Raw genomic sequence first — 18,518 nt, 5'->3', positions numbered from 1 at the left:
CTAGCTTTCCCACCATGGAAGGAAGGAAGGAAGGGAAGGAGGGAGGGAGGGAGGGAGGGACGGACTAGCCCTCCCACCATACCAGGCCCTGGAGCTCTTCTGGTCCTGCCCTGTGTGACACAAGTCCTTTGCTGTAACCAAATGTTCACTGACCTTACAGATGGGCACTTTCTTAAAAATTACAACAACTCCAGAAGTGTATGTCAAAATCAATTTTATCATAAGGAAAAAAGGTGTAAGATTTCAGTCTCACTTTCAAGATAGCAGCTGGAACTGTCCATTAATAGTCTGGACTGCTTTAAGCAGCAGAAGCAGCAGCTGAGGCCTTCTCACAGTCTGCCCTCCTTCCCCTTGAAAGGAAAATTTGCCAAAGGGGAAGAGTTACTGGACTATGCAAGGTGCTGGGGCTGGATGCCACTTCAGGTAGTTCCACAGCAGGAAAGGCCAGGAAGCGGTCCCCATCCCATCCCGCCAGACCTCCCTGCTCTACAGTGGCCTGAAAGTCCCACTGAAGGCCTTTCCTGGTTTCTTGGCACAACAGCTTTCCCAATGAACACAATGAACTAAAATAAAAGCTTTCTGGAACTAACAAGCAGTTGTCACGAAAGCAAACTTTATATTGTAAGTGAACATGAGCAAGCCACTGGAAACCAGGCTGGTGAGTATGGGAGGCTGGTTCTGCTGACTAGTGGTGGTATCGCAGTGCCTGGCAACATCCCATACAAAGGTGTCAGCTTCCAATCACATTTGTGGAGCTTGGCGATCCTGCTCACTACGCCAAGTACTGGTTAGTGGACATTTTTTTATGTTCAAAAAAAAATCTTCTGTATAAGCCTAAGGCAACTGTAAATGTTTAGAGCTAAGTGTGCTGCCATCTTGGAAATAACATCTGTCAATCCAGAAGGACAAGGCCATTTCCAAGTTCAAGGAGATTTATGGGTCTAAAGCTAAGGCAGTAATTCTTAAGATTCACAAGCCCTGTCACCAGCCTGAGTTTGGCCTACAAGTGGTAATGCAGGATGAGAAAGAAAGCTGTGGCCGGGCACAGTGGCTCACGCCTGTAATCCCAGCACTTCGGGAAGCGGGGGGCGGGCGGATCACCTGAGGTCGGGAGTTCAAGACCAGCCTGACCAACATGCTGAAACCCCCGTCTTTAAAAAAAAAAAAAAAAAATTAAACAAAGAAAACTGTATGAGTCTCACAGGCCATGCTCAATACCTTGTATGGGCTTTCATAAATTACTAAAGGGGCTGCTTGGCAGCCCCATGGAATCCCTAGGTCATATTTTCATATCAGGACCACTAGATTTATCAGTAGCTGAACCACTTACGAGCTATTCCCCCTTGACCTGGCTTGCCCACAAGTTCTATGATGCTTCAGGATTCATGACGGCATGGTCTGAAATGCATTCCTCCCATAGCCAGAGTATATTTTGGCTCAACTTAGGACTCCATCAAAATTTTAGTGCAGGAATAAGGATGGGCACATCTACTTCCTCTATTACGAGGGTGGGGATTTAGTATTTTACAGGAGTGGGCAGGCTATACCCAAACTGGGCATCTACTTAGGAGGTGATCAGAGCACTCAGACACAGGGGTAGGGATGGTAATTCATATGGATGAAGGAATAAGAAGAGAGGCAGAGGAGATCATACCTAACACCTTCCCCCTACAAGCACTGTGGGCATTTCCACCCTACATCAGAAATAAAAGATCAAGCCACAAAAATTAAAACTTAGGGCCTGGCATGGTGGCTCACACTTGTAATCCTAACACTTTGGGAGGCTGAGGTGGGTAGATCGCTTGAGTTTAGGAATTCTAGACACACCTGGCCAACATGGTGAAACCTTGTCTCTACTAAAAAAAAACACAAAAATTAGCTGGGCATGGTGGCACACACCTGTAATCCCAGCTTACTCAGGAGAATGAGGGAGGCTGAGGCATGAGACTCCAGGAGCCAGAGGATGCGGCGAGCTGAGATTGTACTGCTGCACTCCAGCCTAGGCAACAACGTGAGACTCTGTCTCAAAAATAAATAAATAAATAACATTAAAATTGGAAGTGAAATAAGACATAAGGATGAGAACAGAGAACTTGAAGCAGAATAAATATGAGGAAAATCACCTAGAAGCATAGCATAGTCCAACTGCTATAAACCAAAGGTAAGGCGAAAATTTGTTTAACTCTTATTTCAGGTTCAGAAGAACGTGTTCTGGCTTGAATATGGGTAAACCGTGTGTCACAGGAGTTTGCTGCACAGATTATTTTGTCACCCAGGTAATAAGCATAGTACCTGATAGGTAGTTTTTCAGTCCTGTCCCTCCTCCCACCCTTAAGTAGGCCCCAGAGTCTGTTGTACCCTTCTTGTGTACTCAACATTTAGCTCCCACTTATAAGTTAGGACAAGGAGTATTTGGTTTTCTGTTAATGCATTAGTTCCCTTAGGGTCATGGCCTCCAGCTCCATTATTTTTGCTGCAAAGAACATGATCTTATGCTTTTTCATGGCTGCGTAGTCTTCTGTGGTGTATATGTATCACATTTTCTTTATCCAGTGTACCACTCATGGGCACTTAGTTTAATTCTATAACTTCGCTATTGTGAATTGTGCTGTAATAAGCATACCTGTGCATGTGTCTTTGTGATAGAATTATTTATATTCTTTGGGGTATATACCCAATCATAGGATTGCTGAGTTGAATGATACTTTCGTTTAAGTTCATTGAGAAATCACCACACTGCTTTCCACAATGATTGAACCATTTTATACTCACACCAACAGTATTTAAGTATTCCCTTTTCTCTGCAACCTTGCCAGCATCTTTTTTTAAAAAAAAATAATAGCCATTCTGACTGGTATTTCAAAAATAGGCTGGGCATGGTGGCACACGTCTGTAATAGCCATTCTGACTGGTATACAAAAAGTAGCTGGCCATGGTGGCACATATCTGTAATTATATTTAAGTCTTTAATTCGTTTTGAGTTGGTTTTTGTATATGGTGTAAGGAAGGGGTCCAGCTCCAGTCTTCTGCATATGATTAGCCAGTTATCCTAGCACCAATTATTGAATAAGGAGTCTTTTCTCCATTGCTTGTTTTAGTTGACTTTGTTGAAGATTGGATGGTTGTATGTGTGTGATTTTATTTCTGAGCTCTCTATTCTGTTCCATTGGTCTATGTGTCTTTGTATTAGTACCATGCTGTTTTGATTACTGTAGCCCCATAGTATAGTTTAAAGTTAGGGAATGTGATGCCTCCAGCTTTGTTCTTTTTGCTTAGGATGGCCTTGGCTAACCAAGCCCTGTTTTGATTCCATGTGATTTTTTAAATACTTTTTTTCCAATTCTGTGAGGAATGTCATTGTTAGTTTGATAGGGATAGCACTGAATCTGTAAATTGCTTTGTGTAGTATGGCCATTTTCACGATATTGATTCTTTCTAACCATGAGTATGGAATAGTGTTCCATTTGTTTTTATCATCTCTGATTTCTCTGGGGAGTGTTTTGTAATTCTTACAGTAGAGATCTTTCACCTCCATGGTTAGCTGTATTCTTAGATGTTACACTATTTTTGCGGAAGAGAAAATCTTGAAAGCAGCCAGAGGAAAATGACATATTACATACTAAGAAATAACAATAGGAATTAGTGCTCAGATCTGATGAGAAAATATGGAAACCAAAAGACAGGTCAATAACATCTTCATGCCACTGGATAAGTAGGGATTATTTGTTCAGCCAAGGTTTAGTAAAAATGTGCCTTTAAAATTACCTGAACCTGGAATATGTGGAAGTAGTTGGTAGGTGGAAGGGGAAAGTGAGCTGGAGCAACTGGGGAGAAACTTCTAACTGCTGACTGATTTCTTGAATGGTGATTGAAGTATTTAGGTTTTCCATCTTATTCTGTAGTCACTTTTAATAACGCAGATTTTCTAATTTTTTTCATTTTATCTAAGTTTTCAAATGTATAGGAAAAATTTGTCAGTGTTCTCTTCAGATGTTTTAAATTATTAATACTTCTCTAGTTATGGCTTCATTGTCATTTCTAATATTAATTATTTGCATTTTATTCTCTTTCTTTTTTTCTGGGGTAATATATCCAGAAGTTGGCTATTTTATTTTATTTTATTTTTTCAGAGAATCAGCTTTTAGGTTTTTTAATCATCTGCATCATTATTTCATTAATTTCTGTTCTTATTTTTATTTCTTTCTCTCACCATGTTTAGAATGAATACACCATTTCATTGATAGCTTCTTGAAGATAGTTCCTTGTTTCCTACGTTTCATGATTTTTAAATAACTGTATTTAAGCATAGAAATGTATGTATGTCCAACTACTATGTTTATTATATCCCACAATTTGATATGTAATATTTTAAATATTTTTATTACGATTTTTTTCTTCAAACTGTGAGCTAATTTTGGGAGGAATAAAGCAGTTAAAATAAGTACTTTGTTTTAAGATATTTCCAAGGAATTGCACTGTGATAAGAGAACACAGTAATTTTCCAAAACGTGTTGATGCTTCATTTGTTGTATAACATCTGCCCAAGTTTATAAATGCCCCATGTACTGTTGATAAAAGTCTGTATTCTCTATATATTGGTTGTAGGGCTCCAAATTGTTAATTTATTGTTCAACTCCTGTATATTTTAATTTTTCACTATTTTACCCATCACTTTCTAATTCAGCTATATTAAAATTCCTTCCTATAACTGTCAATTAATCCTTATAATTGGGTGTGTTTCCTAACTCAAGGCAGGAGCATCGGTTGAACCTAGGAGTTCCAGCCCAACCTGAGCAACATGGCAAAACCCCATCTCTACAAAAAATACAAAAATTATCTGGGCATGGCGCTGTACACCTGTAACCCCAGCTACTTGGGTGGCTAAGGCAAGAGGATTGCTTAAAAGCCCAGAAGGGTGAGGCTACAGAGAGCCAAGATTGCACCAATGCACTCCAACCTCAGGGACAGAGCGAAATGCTGTCTCCCACCCACTCCCCACCACCAGAAAAAAGAATTTTCTCATTTAGGTATATGAGTATATGAGGAATATTGGTATCTAGTTTTCTTTTTTTGTAACATCATAGTCTGGTCTTGGAATGAGAGTAATATTGACCTGACAACATGAAGGCGAGTATTCCCTCCTGTTCATTTTTCTGGAAGTGGTTGGTTATTATTTCTTTCTTAAACGTTTCCTAGAATTCACAAGTTAAGCCTTTTGGGAGCCAGTTCTGTTTGTGAAAAAAGTTTTAATGACAAATTCAATTACTTTAATAGATATAGGACTACATTGATTATCAATACCTTCTTGAGTAAGTTTGGGGACTTCAAGGGTTGGTTTTTTTTTTTTTTTTTTTTCCACTTAATCAAAGTTGCCTACTTTATTGGTACAATGTTTCCTTTATTGTTCTTTTAATATCTGTAAGATCTGTGGCATCACCTTCCTCATTCCTCTGTCTCTCCTTGCTAGTTTGTTTGTTCTCTCTCTTCCTGACCAGAGGCTTATCAATTTTATCAATCTCCTCAAAAAAATATTTAATTCTGCCATTTTTTGTTTCCTTTTTTATTAACTTCTGTTCTAATCTTTCTCACTTTTTCTTTCTTTTCTGCTTGAGTTTCATTTGCTTTTTTTTCAGTTTCTTGAGGCAGAAAGATCTTGAGATTTGCTTTATTTTATAATATAGGTGTTTAGTGCTATAAAATTTCATCTCATTATTGCTTTAGCTGCGTCTCATAAATTTTGATGTGTTATTTTTATTTTCATTCAGTTAAAAATCTTCCTAGTTTCCTTTCTGATTTTTTTCTTTGATTTATGAGATATTTAGAAGTGTGCTATTTCATTTCCAAATATTATGGGTGTTTCTAGATATTTTCTGGTTTGGGTTTACAAATGAATTCCTTTATAATAAAAAGACTTTATGTGATTAAAACAGTTTCAGATTTATTAAGATTAGTTTTATGTCACACAACACGTAAATGTTCCATGTGCTCCTGAAAAGAATGTGAAATCTGCACTTTTTGAGTGAAGTGTTCTATAGACGTCAATTAAAGTGAGTTAGTTGACAGTGTTCAAGACATCTCTAGCTTTGCTGAACTTCAATCTATCTTTCTATTAATTTTCAGAGAATTTAAAAAATATTTTACTGAAATAGTACATTTATCTCTTTCTCCTTACAGTTCTATCAGTTTTGGCTCCACGTTTTAAACCTTCGCTATTAGATTCATGCACATATAGGATTATCTTGACTAATTGCTTGATCATTATAAAATTATTATCTTCATTTCTGAAATTATTCTTTCCTGTGAAATCTACTTTGCTCCAGTTTTCCTTTGATAAATGCTAACATAGTACATCTTTCTCCATCATTTCACTTTTAACCTACTGCATCTTTTTTATTTAATGTATGTTACTAATTAGTAGACAGCATATAGTTGGATCTTACCTAATCTAGCAATCTTTACCTTTTAATTGAAATGTTTAGACATTTAATGTGATTGTCACATTTAATGTAACTATTGATATTGCTATTTGTGTTTATTTAGCCCAACTGCTTTGTTTCCCTTTTGCTCTTTTTCTGCCTTCTTTGTGGGTTTTTCTATAATTCTATTCTAGCTCCTTTGTTGGCTTATTATGTACAACTATGGTGGCATTATTTTAATAATTGCTTTAGGGTCAACAGCATCCATCTTTAACTTACTTCCCTCTACCTTCGAATATTATAGTATTCCACATATAACTAAAGTATCTTGCAATAATAATGGGCTTCCATTTCTTCCCTCCTAGCTTTTGTGCTACTGTTGTCATATGTTTTACTTCTACATATAAGTTCAAAATATGTTGGTTTTTGTTGTTGTTGTTGTTTAAACAGTCAGTTGTTGGTGCTATACAAAATACCTTAAATTCAAAATTTAAAAAAATTAAACAATCAATTATTGGCTGTGCCTGGTGGCTCATGCCTGTAATCCCAGGAGCCAAGGTGAGAAGCTCCCTTGAGACCAGGAGTTCAAGACCAACATGGGCAACATAGGGAGACCCCCATCTCAAAAAATAAGGCTGCATAAAGTTATGCCACAAATCACTGTTGCTCTATCATTTTTTAAATTAATCATTATCTTTTTGGTTTATTTCTATTGGTATGTCTGAGGTTCATTAATATTTTATTTTACAACATCGAATCTGCTATTGATCTCATTCAGTTTTTATCCTGAACTTAGAGTTTTCTATTTCAAGAAATTTCATTTGGGTCTTTTTTTTTTTTTTTTCACATCTTTCATGTCTGTACTTGGTTAATCATTTTTCTAGTTTCTTAAACATATAGAATATAATACATTGCTCTTTCCTATGGCTTCTTAAACATATGGAACACAGTCCTAATAACTGTCTTGATGACCTCTTCTACTAATTTGCCTTCTGAGTTGTTTTTGGCTCAGTTTCCATTTCTTTTTCTCCTCATTATGGGTGATATTTTTCTACTTCTGTGCATGTTTGGTGGTTTTTAACAGACGGTGTGAATTTTGCCTGCTAGATTTTTTTTTTTGAGACGGAGTTTCGCTCTTGTTACCCAGGCTGGAGTGCAATGGCGCGATCTCGGCTCACCGCAACCTCCGCCTCCTGGGTTCAAGCAATTCTCCTGTCTCAGCCTCCTGAGTAGCTGGGATTACAGGCACGTGCCACCATGCCCAGCTAATTTTTTTTTGTATTTTTAATAGAGACGGGGTTTCACCATGTTGACCAGGACGGTCTCGATCTCTTGATCTCGTGATCCACCCGCCTCGGCCTCCCAAAGTGTGGGATTACAGGCTTGAGCCACCGCGCCCGGCAACCTGCTAGATTTTAAAAATCTCACAAATATTCTTGAGTTTTGTTCTGTAATGTGGGTAAGTTACTTGACAACGACTTTGTTCTGATTTTTGCTCTTAAGCATTGTTAGACATCACAAAAATAGAATTTAATCTAGGCCAAATTTTGCACCCATACTGAGTCACAATCTTTGAGTACTCTACCCAACGTCCCATGAATTATGAGGCTTTCGACTCTGGCTGGTGGGAACAGGCCACTATTCCAAGCTTCCTGGATCTTGGCTGGAATAAATTCATTAATTTATTCAGAAACATTTATTAAGCACCTTCATATTAATAGCACCAAGGACTGTTCCCTTGCATCCTTTTAAGTGGTTCTTTTCCCAGGATTAGGTACCTTCTTCATACACAGGAGTCAATCAGGAGTTGGCTGAATACCTGAAGAGACCTTCTGCAGAGCTCCAGAATTCTCTCTGTAAAATCTTGCTCGTCTCCAGTACTCTGCCTGTGAACTCAAGCCGCCTTGTGAACTCTGGCTATCTTGAGCTCCTTCTATTCCCAGCCACATCTCCTTAAATCAGGGAGACCTCTGAGTTCTACTGGGGTTCCCTTTGTCTTCACTGCAGTCTGGAAATTCTCCCTAGGCAGTAAGGTGGAGCAATCAGAGGGTCATTTGAATTGTTTTCTGTTCTCAGAGATCACTGGCCTTTCTGGCCTTTGATGCTTCATATTCAGTATCTTTTTTTTTTTTTTTTTTTTTTTTGAGATGGAGTCTTGCTCTTGATGCCCAGGCTGGAGTGCAGTGGCACAATCTTGACTGATCACAACCTCCATCCACCTCCTGGGTTCAAGTGATTCTCCTGCCTCAGCCTCCCGAGTAGCTGGGATTATAGGCATGCACCACCACACCTGGCCAATTTTTGTGTTTTTATTAGAGACAGGGTTTCTCCATGTTGGTCAAGTTGGTCTAGAACTCTCAATCTAGGTGATCCGCCCACCTCAGCCTCTCAAAGTGCTGGGATTACAGGCTTGAGCTACCGTGCCCAGCCCATATTCAATATCTTTTGAAGTGTTATTTAATTTACTTTTCTAATTGTTTCAAACCCCCTAAAATGTAAATTCAATCCTTGTTACTCCATCTTGGTGGAATCCACAGTCCTCTGTCTTCCATTTTCTTTTTAAAAGACTAAAAAAATGAGAACAGATGTCTTTTATATTTACTCACATATTTACCATTTCTTCCACTCTTCATTTTTTTGTGTACATTCGAGTTTCTATCTAGCATCATTTTCCTTCAGTCTAAGGAAACTCTTTAAATAATTTCTGGTAGTTCTAGTCTTCTGGCAATGAATTAGCTTGTTTGTATGAAATGTCCTTATTTGATCTCTACTTTTTAAGAATATTTCTCCTGGATATAGAACTCTAAGTTGACATTTTTTAAAATTTCAGCATGTTAAATATCATTCCTTTACCTTCTGGCTTGCACTGTTTCTGACAAAAATTCTGTGTCAATTCTAATTTTTGTTCTGTTACATACAATGTATCTTCACAGTTTCCTTAAAATGTTCTCTTTCTCACTTGTTTACAACAATTAGATTATAATGTTCTTTGATGTGATTTTTTTTTTATTGTAGCTGTCTCTAAGAGAATATGTTTAACTCCAAAGGTGAGTGTTATTTCTGTTCTCCTAGGGTAAGTCTATACACAATTGCCATCTATATTAAGTTTACTGATGGCAGAGCAACAGCTCCCTGAACAGAAATTCAGGAGACCTTAGATTTGGTCCTGGTTGGCCGGGCACAGTGGCTCACGCCTATAATCCCAGCACTTTGGGAGGCCAAGGCAGGTGGATCACAAGGTCAAGAGATCGACACCATCCTGGTCAAGATGGTGAAACCCTGTCTCTACTAAAAAATACAAAAATCAGCTGGGCATGGTGGCACGTGCCTGTAATCCCAGCTACTCAGGAGGCTGAGGCAGGAGAATTGCCTGAACCCAGGAGGCGGAGGTTGCGGTGAGCCGAGATCGCGCCATTGCACTCCAGCCTGGGTAACAAGAGTGAAACTCTGTCTCAAAAAAAAGAAAAAAAAAAAAAAAAGATTTGGTCCTGGTTTTGTCTTAGCATGTGTGCCTCGGGCAACTCACTTCACTTCTCTGAGATTTTTGTCCCCTCCTCTGCAAAAGAATGTTTGGAACAAAATATCAGCAAGCTCTCTTTTAGCTTTAAATCTGAAGCTTCCTAAATCTTGGCCAGAATAAATTCATTAGTTAGCAACATTTATTAAGCACCTTCATGATAAGCACTGGTATGATTTGGCTGTGTCCCCACCCAAATCTCATCTTGAACTGTGGCTCCTGTAATTCCCATGTGGCATGAGAGTGACCTGGTGGGAGGTGATTGAATCATGAGGAGGGGTGTTCTCATGACAGTGAATAAGTCTCACGAGATCTGATGGTTCTATAAAGGGGAGTTCCCTGCACAAGCTCTCTCTTGCCTGCCGCTGTGTAAGACATGCCTTTTGCCTCCCACCATGATTGTGAGACCTTTCCAGCCACGTGGAACTGTGAGTCTATCGAACTTCTTTTTCTTTATACGTTACTCAGACTCAGGTATGTCTTTATCGGCAGCATGAAAAAGGACTAATACAAGCACCTTCCCAGTGACTGAAATACAAAGAGACCCAAGATACCACCTTAAACCTCAGAGAACCCTGTTATTGGATGGCATAAATGTTACCAATACCTGATATTCAATATCTTTTGAAGTGTTAATTTACTTTTTTAGTTGTACACGTGGGCTGGTGGAAGAAGCAAGGATGCACCCACGGATGCCTCCCACGCCTCACTAAGGGACTCCCTCAGCTCTGTCTTTGCCTTTTTCTGCTGTAAATGGTGAATGGCTGGGCCTCCATCCGTGACTTCCCAGAATGCTGTGAGTATCCAGTGAGAGAACAGATCCCAGGCAAGTCCAGACACAAGGGCATCCCACAGCAAATGTGAGGGGAGTGGGTTTGGTCAGAATGTTTGGTTCACCAAGCCCAACCTCTCTGAATTAGCTGGGCCTATAGGCATGTGCCACCATGCCCAGCTAATTTTTTTTTCTTTTTCTTTCTTTCTTTCTTTCTTTTTTTTTTTTTTTTTGTATTTTTAGTAGAAACGGTGTTTTACAATGTTGGCCAGGCTGGCCTTGAACTCCTAACCTGAATTCTGAATATGACTGTAGAGCAGCATCATTTCAGGCTGTCTTTCTGAAGCCTCAGCCTGACAAAGGGAGTCTCTGCAGCCCAGAGGTGAGCTACATTTCATCTCAGGCTGCTATAACAAAATGGCACAGACTGAGTGGCTGCCACAGCAGAAATCTCTATCCTCACTTTTCTGGAGGCTGAAAGTCTGAGATCAAGGAGTCAGCAGTTTTCTCCAAGGCCTCTCTCCTTGATTTGTAAATGGCTGCTGCTATAACTGAATATTTGTGTCTCTCCCAAAACTCAAGTGTTTTGGGGGAGTTTGTTCCTTTTTTTGTTTGTTTTGTTTTCAGACAAAGTCTCCCTCTGTCGTCCAGGCTGGAGTGCAGTGGCATGATCTTGGCTCACTGCAACGTGTGCCTCCTGGGCTCCAGCGATTCTCCTGCCTCATCCTTCTGAAGAGTTGGGACCCAGCTAATTTTTATTTTTATTTATTTATTTATTTATTTTTGTATTTTTAGTAGAGACGGGGTTTCATAATGTTGGACAGGCTGGTCTTGAACTCCTGACCTCAAGTGATCTGCCTGCCTTGGCTTCCCAAAGTGCTGGGATTACAGGCATGAGCCACTGTGCCTGACCTGTTCCTTTGTTTTTTTAGACAGGGGTTTCACTCTTGCTCTGATACCTGGACTGAAGTGCAGTGGCATGCTCATAGCTCACTGCATTCCCAAATTCCTGGGTTCAAACAATCTTCCCACCTCAGTTGGTACTACAGATGCACTCCACTATCCCCAGCTAATTGTTTAAAGTATTTTTTTAGGAACGGGTTTTCACTCTGTTGCCAGACTGGTCTCCAACTTTTGGCCTCAAGCAATCCTCCTACCCCGGCTTCCTGAATTGCTACGCTTACAAGCAGCATCCACCAAGCCCAGCTCTCAAAATTCATGAATTGAAATCCAATCCCCAAGGCGATGCTATCAGGAGATGAAGCCTTTGGGAGGTGATTAGGTCACGACAGTGGAACCTTCATGAATGGGATTCCTGTCCTTATAAAAGATGCCAAGGGAGCTCATCATCCTTCCACCATGTGCCGACAGCAAGAAAGCTCTGTCTACAAACCAGAAAGGAGGTCCTCACCACACACTGAGTTGGCCAGCACCTTAATCTTGGACTTCTCAGCCTCTTGGACCCTGAGAAATAAATTTCTGTTGCTTATAAACCACCCAGTTTATAATATTTTGCTAAAGCAGCCTGGACAGACTGAGACAGCCTCCTCCTTGCTGTGTCCTCACAGGGTCTTTCCTCTGAACATGTGCACCCTGGTGTCTGTGTGTCCCATCTGCTCTTCCTATAAAGACACTAGTCAGATTGGAGTAGGGCCCACCTTAACTACCTATTTTAACTTAATTTTAACCTTCTTTCCACATACAGTCCCATCCTGAAGGACTGGCGGCTAGGACTTCAACACAGAAATTTGAGGAATACCTGGTGGTTCACATCTGTAATCCCAGCACTTTGGGAGGCCGAGGCAGGCAGAACACTTGAGGTCAGGAGTTCAAGGCCTGCCTGGCCAACATGGCGAAACCTGTCTTTACTAAAAATACAAAAAATTGCCGGGCGCAGTGGCTCAAGCCTGTAATCCCAGCACTTTGGGAGGCCGAGGTGGGTGGATCACGAGGTCAAGAGATCGAGACCATCCCGGTCAACATGGTGAAACCACGCCTCTACTAAAAATACAAAAAAAAAAAATTTAGCTGGGCATGGTGGCACGTGCCTGTAATCCCAGCTACTCAGGAGGCTGAGGCAGGAGAATTGCCTGAATCCAGGAGGCGGAGGTTGCAGTGAGCCAAGACCGTGCCATTGCACTCCAGCCTGGGTAACAAGAGCGAAACTCCGTCTCAAAAAAAAAAAAAAAAAAAAAAAAAATTAGCTGGGTGTGGTGGCAGGCACCTGTACTATCAGCTATTCAGAAGGCTGAACCTGGGAGGTGGAGGTTGTAGTGAGCCAAGATCACGCCACGGCACCACTGCACTCCAGCCTACGCAACAAATAGAGACACCATCTAAAACAAAGAAAAAGAAGGCCGGGTACAGTGACTCGTGCCTGTAATCCCAGCACTTTGGGAGGCCAAGGCAGGTGGATCACAAGGTCAGGAGATCAAGACCGTCCTGGCCAACATGGTGAAACCCTGTCTCTACAAAAAAAAAAAAAAAAAAAAAAAAGAAAGAAAGAAAAGAAAATAAATTTCAGGAGCACAGTTCTGCTCGTAGCAGAAGTCCAGCCTGGGGCTCCCACTGCTTACCACAGTGGGGGACAAGGATGAGAGGCAAGGGACAGGGTTCGCTGCTGGCTGAGGACAAAACTCAGCCCATGTGTCACAGCTGACACTAAACAAGAGAAGGAAGCCGGCAGCCTCCAGGGCAGGCCTTGCGGCTCAGAATATGTGAACAGGGCCCTTTTCCAAAATCAGTGCACTCTGCACTACTGTGTCGCTCTAAATAGCGCCTGCTGACGAAGCCGCCAGTTTTTCTCAGACCTCTCTCTCTCTCTCTCTCTCTCTCTCTCTCTCTCTCTCTCTCTCTCTCTCGTGAGCGCACGCGCGCGCGCTTATTTTAACCCCTTGGTGGGCACCAGCATGCCCCTGAGGAGAGGTCTCTGGAGTCCTGTCCCCACCCCCGAGCCAAGGAGAGCTCCCTGCCCACCCGCTGGCTTCCTCTCAGATGTTCTCTGCTTGTCTCATCTGTCTCATTGTCAACACTGGCCATTACTCCCAACAGGAGAGAGGTGGGGGTCTGGTGCACCAAACAAGACATCCTTTCCAAGAAAGACTGTTGCCATGGGAACCAGTTGTCAAATGCATTTCTGCTCGGGAGGTGTCAAGAGCAGGGCTGCAGGTTTTGTAAGCGCTGTTTGCTTTCCTCTTCAGTCTGTGACAAGAACAATGACTGATCGGAGATGGGGGCAGGGAGGAAAGCACTCATCTGCTGGAAATTGGCCCTGAGAGTGGGCCCCTGGCTTAAGGGATGGTCTGTGCTTATGGAGCCTTCAGATGCAGTGCTCAGCATTCCCGGGGCTGTTTCCATGTGCTCAGCCCTGTGCTAGGTTCTTTGGGTTTGCTGAAGTTCAACATAATCGGTAGCTTTGGAGAGCTAACAAGCTCTTTAGGGAAGTGGAACCAACACACATAGAACAAGAGAAGTTTAAGACCAACCTAGGCAACACAGCAAGACCTCACCTCAAAAAAAAATTTTTTTTTTAAGTAGCCAGGTGTGATGCCATGCACCCGTGGTCTCAGGTACTTGGGAGGCTGAGATAGGAGGATTGCTTGAGCCTGGGAGGTCAGGGCTTCAGTGAGCTAGGATCACAACACTATACTCTATCCTGGGTGATAGCAAGACCCCGACTCCAAAAAAATGAAGATAAAAGATGACCAGGGGAATGGAGCAGGTAGTTTTCAAAAGAAGATATACAATGGCCGACAGATGTATTTTTTAAATGCTCAGCATCACTAATCATCAGGGAGACGCAAATCAAAATTATAATGAGATACTCCCTCATACCTGTTAGGATGGCCAGTACCAAAAAGGAAAGTGAACTAGTGTTGGCAAGGATGTAGAGCAAACGGAATCCTTCACACTGCTGGTGAAAATATAAACTAGGACAGACACTAAGGAAAACAGTATGGAGACTCCTCAAAAGATTCAACATAGAACTTCCGTAAGATCCAGCAATCACACTTCTGGGTATTTATCCAAAGGAAATAAAATCAGTATGGCAAAGACATCTGCACGCCCATGTTTATCGAAGCACTATTCACAATAGCAAAGTTATGGAATCAACCTAAGTATCCACAGATGGATGAATGAATAAAGAAAATGCGTTATATCTACACCGTGGAATACGGTCTAGGCTTTAAAACAAAGGAAATCCGGTCGGAGTGGAGGAGTCCCCCTGACTGTGGTATGATTTGTTTCTGGATGTACAGCCGCTGAACCTGGTTCTCCAGCCCTCCTAGAGTCAGTGAGCTCCCCATCGTCTCCTACTCAATTTCCTTTCCTATGAAACTATCTCAAGATGGTATCTGTTGTTTCATGACCGAGAACCTGTTATAATGTTGGAATGGCCAGGTGCGGTGGCTCATGTCAATCCTAGCACTTAGGGAATCTGAGGTAGGAGCAGCGCTTGAGGTCAGAAGTTTGAGGCTAACCTGGGCAATATAAAGAGACCCTATCTTTACAAAAAAGAAAAAATTAGCTGGGCTTGGTGGTACATGCCTGTAGTCCCAGCTGGCCAGGAGGCTGAGGTTGAGCCCAGGAGTTGGAGGTTGCAGTGAGCTATGATAGCACCATTGCACTCCAGCCTGGACAACAGAGAAAGACCATCTCAAAAACAAAAAAACAAGACCACAACAACAAAAATTCAGAAGGGAAGGGGCTTTGGATTACAAGGAGTGAATTTTTCACATGAGGTGGTAAGGAACTGTGAATATAAAAAGCCATTTTTAGAGAAAGCAAAGCACTGTTCAAGGGCAACATTATTAATCATAGAGAGGCCTGCAGGAATGAGAATAGGAGGTCTAGTAATTCATTCATTTCTAGTGAAACTGTTCAAAGCCAATCCCGGCCAAGGGTCTTTGAGGAAAGAAGCATGAATGGCCCGATGTGTGCCTAGGGTCCTTCTTTGTTCCTGTCCTTCCCCAGCTCACTGAGCCAAAGTCCGCATCTACTTTTTCTTCTGACCCAGAGTTTACACTTGCTTTCTTCAGAGCCTCCCAGTGAACGTGGATGAACAAAAGTATATGCTACGGGGACAGTGTACCCCAAAATGTATATGAAATCCTTATTCCTGGTTCCTCAGAATACGATCGTATTTGGAAATAGGGCCATTGCAGCTAAGGTCATTGCAGAAAGAACTAGTTAAGATGAGGTCATCCTGGAGTAGAGCAGGCCCCTAATTCAGTATGACAGTGTCCTTATAAAAAGGGGAGATTTGGACACAGAAACACACAGGGAGAGCCTCATGTGAAGCTGAAGGCAGGGACTGTGATGATGCTTCTACAAGCCAAGGGCACAATGGTGGCCAACGACCAGCAGAAGCCAGCAGACAGCATGCAATGGAGTCTTCCTCAAGGGCCTCACAGGGACCCAACCCTGCTGACGCCTTGATCTTGGACTTCCAGCCTCCAGAGCTGGGAGAGAATATGTTTACGTTGTTTAAGCCACCCAGTTTGAGGCACCTAGCTATGGCAGCCATAGCAAACTAATACAGTGACAGAGGAAAAGAATACATGCCCATCCAGGTAATGTAAGATGTTTGGCTGGGGCAGAGGCTGCCCGGACCCTGGCCATGACATTGCTGGAATATCAATTAGGCCAGTGGACAACTTAGGACCAGAAACTTCAGACTGTGAGTCTTCCATATTTTAATGACCTTCCCTCCCACCCCCCTTCCACGTTTAGCGTGTGATCTCACTGTTGTATTAGGAAAAGGGTAGGATCTGTAAGAGGGAACTGGGGAGTCTAGCTTTTTAAAGCTTTGTGAAATCTCTCTGTTAGATTTGAACTAAGATAATGCTTCACTCTCTAGTGTGTTAGACATTTGCCCTTATGCCAGTGAAGACAGCTCCAAACAGTATTTGTAAACTTCCCCCAAGGAGGCAGGTGCAAAGTTGCTCATGTCTGCAATCCCAGCTACTTGGGAGGCTGAGGCAGGGGGATCATTTGAGGCCATGAGTTCGAGACCAGCCTGGGCAACACAGTGGACTGATCTTTTTAAAAATGTCTTTTAATAAAATGAACAAAGCATAGTGGCACTCCTCTGTGGTCCCAATGACTCAGAAATCTAAAGTGGGAGGATTGCTTGAGCCAGGGGGTCAAGGCTGCAGTGGGCCATCACAATGCCACTGCTCTCCAGCCTGGGTGACAGAGCAAGACCCACTCTCTCAGAAAACAACAAAAAAAAGCTACCTCCCAACACCAACATCACTATCACAATGAGAGCATGGGTACAGGTTGCTGTGAAAAGAATATGGTGGGCTGGACACAGTGGCTCATACCTGTAATCCCAGCACTTTGGTAGGCTGAGGCGGGCAGATCAAGCGGTCAGGAGATCAAGACCATTCTGACCAACCTGGCAAAACCCCATCTCTACTAAAATACAAAAACCTAGCCAGGTGTGGTGGTGCATGTCTGTAATGCCAGCTACTCGGGAGGATGAGGCAGGGAAATTGCTTGGATACAGGAGGCGGAGGTTGCAGTGAGTTGAGATCATGCCACTGTACTCCAGACTGGTGAGAGTGAGATTTCATCTCAAATAAATAAATAAATAGAACACGTTGAATACGGAAGCAGCCCCCAAACAACAGGAAGGCATCCCTATTACCTATCTTTCCTTCAACCTCCTTCTCTGTCCTCCTCTGGGCACCGGGCTGTGCCCCATTCTCATACCACTTTGTGAAACCCAGCACTGCCCCTTGAAGTACCCTGAAGGACAGGGCCAACTTCTCCATTAGGTACACCAGGCACAATGTCTAGGACTAATGGGAATGTTTTATTTCTCTTAGAATCAGATATTTTTTTTTTTTTTTAGACGGAGTTTCGCTCTTGTTACCCAGGCTGGAGTGCAATGGCGCGATCTCGGCTCACCGCAACCTCCGCCTCCTGGGTTCAGGCAATTCTCCTGCCTCAGCCTCCCGAGTAGCTGGAATTACAGGCACACGCCACCATGCCCAGCTAATTTTTTGTATTTTTAGTAGAGACGGGGTTTCACCATGTTGACCAGGATGGTCTCGATCTCTCGACCTCGTGATCCACCCGCCTCGGCCTCCCAAAGTGCTGGGATTACAAGCTTGAGCCACCGCGCCCGGCCAGAATCAGATATTTTTAATAAACACAGTAATAACGAATTCAGCTGGATTACATTCTCTTTTATATCAATGCAGTTATAATTCTTAATGTTTTTATGGAGGATGGGGCCATGTTCTGACACCAGTTCACTGATATGTTGGGTTTCCTGCAATTCAATTCTGACATTAATCAGAGGTAGCACAGAATCCACAAGTGAAGAGCTCAGTCCCTCAGGACCGCCTCCACTTCAGATACAAGACCCAAGTCTTGGGAAGCCCCAAGCTACCAACGTTTCTTCTTGGCCAACCACAAATGTGGGGGTTCCCACAACCTACTCACCATGTTTGGTAATTCACTGAATAATTTGCACAACTCAAAAAAAGCACTTATTATGATGATGTTAATTATAAAGGATAAAACCAGGACAGCCACAGAGAAGAGGCACAAAGAGGAAAGGTAGGTAGGACAGAGGCTGTTGTCCCTGTTGGGTCGGGAGCCGTCATCCTTTAGGTACCTTAATTTGTTCACCAACCCAGAAGCTCTCCAAGCTTTATCCTTCAGAGTTTTTATCGAGGTTCTGTTATGTAAGCGTGGTTGATTAAACCATTGGCCATGTGACTGGATGCATCTCCAGCCTCTTCTTTCTCTGGAGGCTGGGGCATAGGACTGAACGTTCCCACCCTCTAATCACATG

This window comes from Saimiri boliviensis, chromosome 13, assembly GCF_048565385.1.
Source record: "Saimiri boliviensis isolate mSaiBol1 chromosome 13, mSaiBol1.pri, whole genome shotgun sequence".
Classification (NCBI taxonomy): Eukaryota; Metazoa; Chordata; class Mammalia; order Primates; family Cebidae; genus Saimiri; species Saimiri boliviensis.
Note: the sequence above shows the minus strand (reverse complement) of the source record.